Consider the following 9,999-nt stretch of genomic DNA (forward strand, 5'->3'; position numbering starts at 1 on the left):
GGACACAAGATGGCGGACAAAATGGCGGACAAGATGGCGGACAAGATGGCGGACAAGAAGGTGGACAAGATGGCGGACAAGATGGCGGACAAGATGGCGGACAAGATGGCGGCCAAGATGGCGGACAAGATGGCGGCCAAGATGGCGGACAAGATGGCGGACAAGATGGCGGCCAAGATGGCGGACAAGATGGCGACCAAGAAGGCGGACACAAGATGGCGGCCAAGACGGCGGACAAGATGGCGGACAAGATGGCGGACAAGATGGCGGACACAAGATGGCGGCCAAGATGGCGGACAAGATGGCGGACAAGATGGCGGACAAGATGGCGGCCAAGATGGCGGCCAAGATGGCGGACAAGATGGCGGCCAAGATGGCGGACAAGATGGCGGACACAAGATGGCGGCCAAGATGGCGGACAAAATGGCGGACAAGATGGCGGACACAAGGTGGCGGACAAGATGGCGGCCAAGATGGCGGCCAAGATGGCGGCCAAGATGGCGGACAAGATGGCGGCCAAGATGGCGGACAAGATGGCGGCCAAGATGGCGGACAAGATGGCGGACAAGATGGCGGCCAAGATGGTGGACACAAGATGGCGGCCAAGATGGCGGCCAAGATGGCGGACAAGATGGCGGACAAGATGGCGGACAAGATGGCGGACAAGATGGCGGCCAAGATGGCGAACAAGATGGCGGACACAAGATGGCGGACAAGATGGCGGACAAGATGGCGGACAAGATGGCGGACAAGATGGCGGACAAGATGGCGGACACAAAATGGCGGACAAGATGGCGGACACAAGATGGCGGCCAAAATGGCGGACAAGATGGCGGACAAGATGGCGGCCAAGATGGCGGACAAGATGGCGGCCAAGATGGCGGACAAGATGGCGGACAAGATGGCGGCCAAGATGGTGGACACAAGATGGCGGCCAAGACGGCGGACAAGATGGCGGACAAGATGGCGGACAAGATGGCGGACAAGATGGCGGACAAGATGGTGGACACAAGATGGCGGCCAAGACGGCGGACAAGATGGCGGACAAGATGGCGGCCAAGATGGCGGCCAAGATGGCGGCCAAGATGGCGGACAAGATGGCGGCCAAGATGGCGGACAAGATGGCGGCCAAGATGGCGGACAAGATGGCGGCCAAGATGGCGGACAAGATGGCGGACAAGATGGCGGACACAAGATGGCGGCCAAGATGGCGGACAAAATGGCGGACAAGATGGCGGACACAAGGTGGCGGACAAGATGGCGGCCAAGATGGCGGCCAAGATGGCGGCCAAGATGGCGGACAAGATGGCGGCCAAGATGGCGGACAAGATGGCGGCCAAGATGGCGGACAAGATGGCGGACAAGATGGCGGCCAAGATGGTAGACACAAGATGTTGGCCAAGATGGCGGCCAAGATGGCGGACAAGATGGCGGACAAGATGGCGGACAAGATGGCGGACAAGATGGCGGACAAGATGGCGGACAAGATGGCGGACAAGATGGCGGAAACAAGATGGCGGACAAGATGGCGGACAAGATGGCGGACAAGATGGCGGACACAAGATGGCGGCCAAGATGGCGGCCAAGATGGCGGACACAAGATGGCGGCCAAAATGGAGGACAAGATGGCGGACACAATAAGGCGGTCAAAATGGCGGACAAGATGGCGGACAAGATGGCGGCCAAGATGGCGGACAAGATGGCGACCAAGAAGGCGGACACAAGATGGCGGCCAAGACGGCGGACAAGATGGCGGACAAGATGGCGGACAAGATGGCGGACACAAGATGGCGGCCAAGATGGCGGACAAGATGGCGGACAAGATGGCGGACAAGATGGCGGCCAAGATGGCGGCCAAGATGGCGGACAAGATGGCGGCCAAGATGGCGGACAAGATGGCGGACACAAGATGGCGGCCAAGATGGCGGACAAAATGGCGGACAAGATGGCGGACACAAGGTGGCGGACAAGATGGCGGCCAAGATGGCGGCCAAGATGGCGGCCAAGATGGCGGACAAGATGGCGGCCAAGATGGCGGACAAGATGGCGGCCAAGATGGCGGACAAGATGGCGGACAAGATGGCGGCCAAGATGGTGGACACAAGATGGCGGCCAAGATGGCGGCCAAGATGGCGGACAAGATGGCGGACAAGATGGCGGACAAGATGGCGGCCAAGATGGCGGACAAGATGGCGGACACAAGATGGCGGACAAGATGGCGGACAAGATGGCGGACAAGATGGCGGACAAGATGGCGGACACAAGATGGCGGACAAGATGGCGGACACAAGATGGCGGCCAAAATGGCGGACAAGATGGCGGACAAGATGGCGGCCAAGATGGCGGACAAGATGGCGGCCAAGATGGCGGACAAGATGGCGGACAAGATGGCGGCCAAGATGGTGGACACAAGATGGCGGCCAAGACGGCGGACACAAGATGGCGGCCAAGATGGCGGACAAAATGGCGGACAAGATGGCGGACACAAGGTGGCGGACAAGATGGCGGCCAAGATGGCGGCCAAGATGGCGGCCAAGATGGCGGCCAAGATGGCGGCCAAGATGGCGGACAAGATGGCGGCCAAGATGGCGGACAAGATGGCGGCCAAGATGGCGGACAAGATGGCGGACAAGATGGCGGCCAAGATGGTAGACACAAGATGGCGGCCAAGATGGCGGCCAAGATGGCGGACAAGATGGCGGACAAGATGGCGGACAAGATGGCGGACAAGATGGCGGCCAAGATGGCGGACAAGATGGCGGACAAGATGGCGGACACAAGATGGCGGACAAAATGGCGGACAAGATGGCGGACAAGATGGCGGACAAGATGGCGGCCAAGATGGCGGACAAGATGGCGGACAAGATGGCGGACAAGATGGCGTACAAGATGGCGGACACAAGATGGCGGACAAGATGGCGGACACAAGATGGCGGACAAAATGGCGGACAAGATGGCGGACAAGATGGCGGACAAGATGGTGGACAAGATGGCGGACAAGATGGCGGACAAGATGGCGGACAAGATGGCGGCCAAGATGGCGGACAAGATGGCGGACAAGATGGCGGACAAGATGGCGGCCAAGATGGCGGACAAGATGGCGGACAAGATGGCGGCCAAGATGGTGGACAAGATGGCGGCCAAGATGGCGGACAAGATGGCGGACAAGATGGCGGACAAGATGGCGGACAAGATGGCGGCCAAGATGGCGGACAAGATGGCGGACAAGATGGCGGACACAAGATGGCGGACAAAATGGCGGACAAGATGGCGGACAAGATGGCGGACAAGATGGTGGACAAGATGGCGGAAAGATGGCGGACAAGATGGCGGACAAGATGGCGGACAAGATGGCGGACAAGATGGCGGACAAGATGGCGGCCAAGATGGCGGACAAGATGGCGGACAAGATGGCGGACAAGATGGCGGACAAGATGGCGGACACAAGATGGCGGCCAAGATGGCGGACAAGATGGCGGACAAGATGGCGGACACAAGATGGCGGACAAGATGGCGGACAAGATGGCGGACAAGAAGGCGGACAAGATGGCGGACAAGATGGCGGCCAAGATGGCGGACAAGATGGCGGACAAGATGGCGGACAAAATGGCGGACAAGATGGCGGACAAGATGGCGGACACAAGATGGCGGACAAGATGGCGGACACAAGATAGCGGCCAAAATGGCGGACAAGATGGCGGACACAATAAGGCGGACAAAATGGCGGACAAGATGGCGGACAAGATGGCGGCCAAGATGGCGGACAAGATGGCGGACAAGATGGCGGACAAGATGACGGACAAGATGGCGGACAAGATGGCGGACAAGATGGCGGACAAGATGGCGAACAAGATGGCGGCCAAGATGGCGGACAAGATGGCGGACACAAGATGGCGGACAAGATGGCGGACAAGATGGCGGCCAAGATGGCGGACAAGATGGCGGACAAGATGGCGGACAAGATGGCGGACAAGAAGGCGGACAAGATGGTGGACAAGATGGCGGACAAGATGGCGGACAAGATGGCGGACAAGATGGCGGACAAGATGGCGGACACAAGATGGCGGCCAAGATGGCGTACAAGATGGCGGACAAGATGGCGGAAAAGATGGCGGCCAAGATGGCGGACAAGATGGCGGCCAAGATGGTGGACAAGATGGCGGCCAAGATGGCGGACAAGATGGCGGCCAAGATGGCGGACAAAATGGCGGCCAAGATGGCGGACAAGATGGCGGCCAAGATGGCGGCCAAGATGGCGGACACAAGATGGCGGACAAGATGGCGGCCAAGATGGCGGACACAAAATGGCGACCAAGATGGCGGACACAAGATGGCGGCCAAGATGGCGGACAAGATGGCGGACAAGATGGCGGACACAAGATGGCGACCAAGATGGCGGCCAAGATGGCGGACAAGATGGCGGACAAGATGGCGGACAAGATGGCGGACACAAGATGGCGGACAAGATGGCGGACAAGATGGCGGACAAGAAGGCGGACAAGATGGCGGTCACAAGATGGCGGACAAGATGGCGGACACAAGATGGCGGCCAAAATGGCGGACAAGATGGCGGACACAAGAAGGCGGACAAAATGGCGGACAAGATGGCGGACAAGATGGCGGACAAGATGGCGACCAAAAAGGCGGACACAAGATGGCGGCCAAGACGGCGGACAAGATGGCGGACAAGATGGCGGACAAGATGGCGGACAAGATGGCGGCCAAGATGGTGGACACAAGATGGCGGCCAAGACGGCGGACAAGATGGCGGACAAGATGGCGGACAAGATGGCGGACACAAGATGGCGGCCAAGATGGCGGACACAATAAGGCGGACAAAATGGCGGACAAGATGGCGGACAAGATGGCGGACAAGATGGCGGACAAGATGGCGGCCAAGATGGCGGCCAAGATGGCGGCCAAGATGGCGGACAAGATGGCGGCCAAGATGGCGGACAAGATGGCGGACACAAGATGGCGGCCAAGATGGCGGACAAAATGGCGGACAAGATGGCGGACACAAGGTGGCGGACAAGATGGCGGCCAAGATGGCGGCCAAGATGGCGGCCAAGATGGCGGCCAAGATGGCGGCCAAGATGGCGGCCAAGATGGCGGACAAGATGAAGGCCAAGATGGCGGACAAGATGGCGGCCAAGATGGCGGACAAGATGGCGGACAAGATGGCGGCCAAGATGGTGGACACAAGATGGCGGCCAAGATGGCGGCCAAGATGGCGGACAAGATGGCGGACAAGATGGCGGACAAGATGGCGGATAAGATGGCGGCCAAGATGGCGGACAAGATGGCGGACAAGATGGCGGACACATGATGGCGGACAAAATGGCGGACAAGATGGCGGACAAGATGGCGGACAAGATGGTGGACAAGATGGCGGACAAGATGGCGGCCAAGATGGCGGACAAGATGGCGGACAAGATGGCGGACAAGATGGCGGACAAGATGGCGGACACAAGATGGCGGACAAAATGGCGGACAAGATGGCGGACAAGATGGCGGACAAGATGGTGGACAAGATGGCGGACAAGATGGCGGACAAGATGGCGGCCAAGATGGCGGCCAAGATGGCGGCCAAGATGGCGGCCAAGATGGCGGACAAGATGGCGGACAAGATGGCGGCCAAGATGGCGGACAAGATGGCGGACAAGATGGCGGACACAAGATGGCGGACAAGATGGCGGACACAAGATGGCGGCCAAGATGGCGGACAAGATGGCGGCCAAGATGGCGGACAAGATGGCGGACACAAGATGGCGGACAAGATGGCGGACAAGATGGTGGACAAGATGGCGGACAAGATGGCGACCAAGATGGCGGACACAAGATGGCGGCCAAGATGGCGGACACAAGATGGCGGACAAGATGGCGGAAAAGATGGCGGACAAGATAGCGGACCAGATGGCGGACAAGATGGCGGACACAAGATGGCGGACAAGATGGCGGACAAGATGGCGGCCAAGATGGCGGCCAAGATGGCGGCCAAGATGGCGGACAAGATGGCGGCCAAGATGGCGGACAAGATGGCGGCCAAGATGGCGGACAAGATGGCGGCCAAGATGGCGGCCAAGATGCCGGACAAGATGGCGGCCAAGATGGCGGACAAGATGGCGGACACAAGATGGCGGCCAAGATGGCGGACAAAATGGCGGCCAAGATGGCGGACACAAGGTGGCGGACAAGATGGCGGCCAAGATGGCGGCCAAGATGGCGGCCAAGATGGCGGCCAAGATGGCGGCCAAGATGGCGGACAAGATGGCGGCCAAGATGGCGGACAAGATGGCGGCCAAGATGGCGGACAAGATGGCGGACAAGATGGCGGCCAAGATGGTGGACACAAGATGGCGGCCAAGATGGCGGCCAAGATGGCGGACAAGATGGCGGACAAGATGGCGGACAAGATGGCGGATAAGATGGCGGCCAAGATGGCGGACAAGATGGCGGACAAGATGGCGGACTCAAGATGGCGGACAAAATGGCGGACAAGATGGCGGACAAGATGGCGGACAAGATGGTGGACAAGATGGCGGACAAGATGGCGGCCAAGATGGCGGACAAGATGGCGGACAAGATGGCGGACACAAGATGGCGGACAAGATGGCGGACACAAGATGGCGGACAAAATGGCGGACAAGATGGCGGACAAGATGGCGGACAAGATGGTGGACAAGATGGCGGACAAGATGGCGGACAAGATGGCGGACAAGATGGCGGCCAAGATGGCGGACAAGATGGCGGCCAAGATGGCGGACAAGATGGCGGCCAAGATGGCGGACAAGATGGCGGACAAGATGGCGGACAAGATGGCGACCAAGATGGCGGACAAGATGGCGGACAAGATGGCGGCCAAGATGGCGGACAAGATGGCGGCCAAGATGGCGGACAAGATGGCGGACAAGATGGCGGACAAGATGGCGGACAAGATGGCGGACACAAGATGGCGGCCAAGATGGCGGCCAAGATGGCGGACAAGATGGCGGACACAAGGTGGCGGACAAGATGGCGGACAAGATGGCGGCCAAGATGGCGGACAAGATGGCGGACAAGATGGCGGCCAAGATGGCGGACAAGATGGCGGCCAAGATGGCGGACAAGATGGCGGACAAGATGGCGGACAAGATGGCGGACAAGATGGCGGACACAAGATGGCGGCCAAGATGGCGGACAAGATGGCGGACAAGATGGCGGACAAGATGGCGGACAAGAAGGCGGACAAGATGGCGGACAAGATGGCGGACAAGATGGCGGACACAAGATGACGGCCAAAATGACGGACAAGATGGCGGACACAAGAAGGCGGACAAAATGGCGGACAAGATGGCGGACAAGATGGCGGCCAAGATGGCGGACAAGATGGCGACCAAGAAGGCGGACACAAGATGGCGGCCAAGACGGCGGACAAGATGGCGGACAAGATGGCGGACAAGATGGCGGACAAGATGGCGGACACAAGATAGCGGCCAAGATGGCGGCCAAGATGGCGGACAAGATGGCGGACAAAATGGCGGACAAGATGGCGGACAAGATGGCGGACAAGATGGCGGACACAAGATGGCGGCCAAGATGGCGTACAAGATGGCGGACAAGATGGCGGACAAGATGGCGGCCAAGATGGCGGACAAGATGGCGGCCAAGATGGTGGACAAGATGGCGGCCAAGATGGCGGACAAGATGGCGGACAAGATGGCGGACACAAGATGGCGGACAAGATGGCGGACAAGATGGCGGCCAAGATGGCGGCCAAGATGGCGGACACAAGATGGCGGACAAGATGGCGGCTAAGATGGCGGACACAAAATGGCGACCAAGATGGCGGACACAAGATGGCGGACAAGATGGCGGACAAGATGGCGGACAAGATGGCGGACAAGATGGCGGACAAGATGGCGGACACAAGATGGCGGACAAGATGGCGGACAAGATGGCGGACAAGATGGCGGCCAAGATGGCGGACAAAATGGCGGCCAAGATGGCGGACACAAGGTGGCGGCCAAAATGGCGGACAAGATGGCGGACACAATAAGGCGGTCAAAATGGCGGACAAGATGGCGGACAAGATGGCGGCCAAGATGGCGGCCAAGATGGCGGACAAGATGGCGACCAAGAAGGCGGACACAAGATGGCGGCCAAGACGGCGGACAAGATGGCGGACAAGATGGCGGACAAGATGGCGGACACAAGATGGCGGCCAAGATGGCGGACAAGATGGCGGACAAGATGGCGGACAAGATGGCGGCCAAGATGGCGGCCAAGATGGCGGACAAGATGGCGGCCAAGATGGCGGACAAGATGGCGGACACAAGATGGCGGCCAAGATGGCGGACAAAATGGCGGACAAGATGGCGGACACAAGGTGGCGGACAAGATGGCGGCCAAGATGGCGGCCAAGATGGCGGCCAAGATGGCGGACAAGATGGCGGCCAAGATGGCGGACAAGATGGCGGCCAAGATGGCGGACAAGATGGCGGACAAGATGGCGGCCAAGATGGTGGACACAAGATGGCGGCCAAGATGGCGGACAAGATGGCGGACAAGATGGCGGACAAGATGGCGGACAAGATGGCGGACAAGATGGCGGCCAAGATGGCGGACAAGATGGCGGACAAGATGGCGGACACAAGATGGCGGACAAGATGGCGGACAAGATGGCGGACAAGATGGCGGACAAGATGGCGGACAAGATGGCGGACACAAGATGGCGGACAAGATGGCGGACACAAGATGGCGGCCAAGATGGCGGACAAGATGGCGGACAAGATGGCGGCCAAGATGGCGGACAAGATGGCGGCCAAGATGGCGGACAAGATGGCGGACAAGATGGCGGCCAAGATGGTGGACACAAGATGGCGGCCAAGACGGCGGACAAGATGGCGGACAAGATGGCGGCCAAGATGGCGGACAAGATGGCGGACAAGATGGCGGACAAGATGTTGGACACAAGATGGCGGCCAAGACGGCGGACAAGATGGCGGACAAGATGGCGGCCAAGATGGCGGCCAAGATGGCGGCCAAGATGGCGGACAAGATGGCGGCCAAGATGGCGGACAAGATGGCGGCCAAGATGGCGGCCAAGATGGCGGACAAGATGGCGGCCAAGATGGCGGACAAGATGGCGGACACAAGATGGCGGACAAAATGGCGGACAAGATGGCGGACACAAGGTGGCGGACAAGATGGCGGCCAAGATGGCGGCCAAGATGGCGGCCAAGATGGCGGCCAAGATGGCGGCCAAGATGGCGGACAAGATGGCGGCCAAGATGGCGGACAAGATGGCGGACAAGATGGCGGCCAAGATGGTAGACACAAGATGGCGGCCAAGATGGCGGCCAAGATGGCGGCCAAGATGGCGGACAAGATGGCGGACAAGATGGCGGACAAGATGGCGGACAAGATGGCGGCCAAGATGGCGGACAAGATGGCGGACAAGATGGCGGACACAAGATGGCGGACAAAATGGCGGACAAGATGGCGGACAAGATGGCGGACAAGATGGCGGACACAAGATGGCGGACAAGATGGCGGACAAGATGGCGGACAAGATGGCGGACAAGATGGCGGACACAAGATGGCGGCCAAAATGGCGGACACAAGATGGCGGACAAAATGGCGGACAAGATGGCGGACAAGATGGCGGACAAGATGGTGGACAAGATGGCGGACAAGATGGCGGACAAGATGGCGGACAAGATGGCGGCCAAGATGGCGGACAAGATGGCGGCCAAGATGGCGGACAAGATGGCGGACAAGATGGCGGCCAAGATGGTGGACACAAGATGGCGGCCAAGATGGCGGACAAGATGGCGGACAAGATGGCGGACAAGATGGCGGCCAAGATGGCGGACAAGATGGCGGACAAGATGGCGGACACAAGATGGCGGACAAAATGGCGGACAAGATGGCGGACAAGATGGCGGACAAGATGGTGGACAAGATGGCGGAAAGATGGCGGACAAGATGGCGGACAAGATGGCGGACAAGATGGCG

Source organism: Anopheles moucheti, chromosome 3, assembly GCF_943734755.1.
Source record: "Anopheles moucheti chromosome 3, idAnoMoucSN_F20_07, whole genome shotgun sequence".
Lineage (NCBI taxonomy): Eukaryota > Metazoa > Arthropoda > Insecta > Diptera > Culicidae > Anopheles > Anopheles moucheti.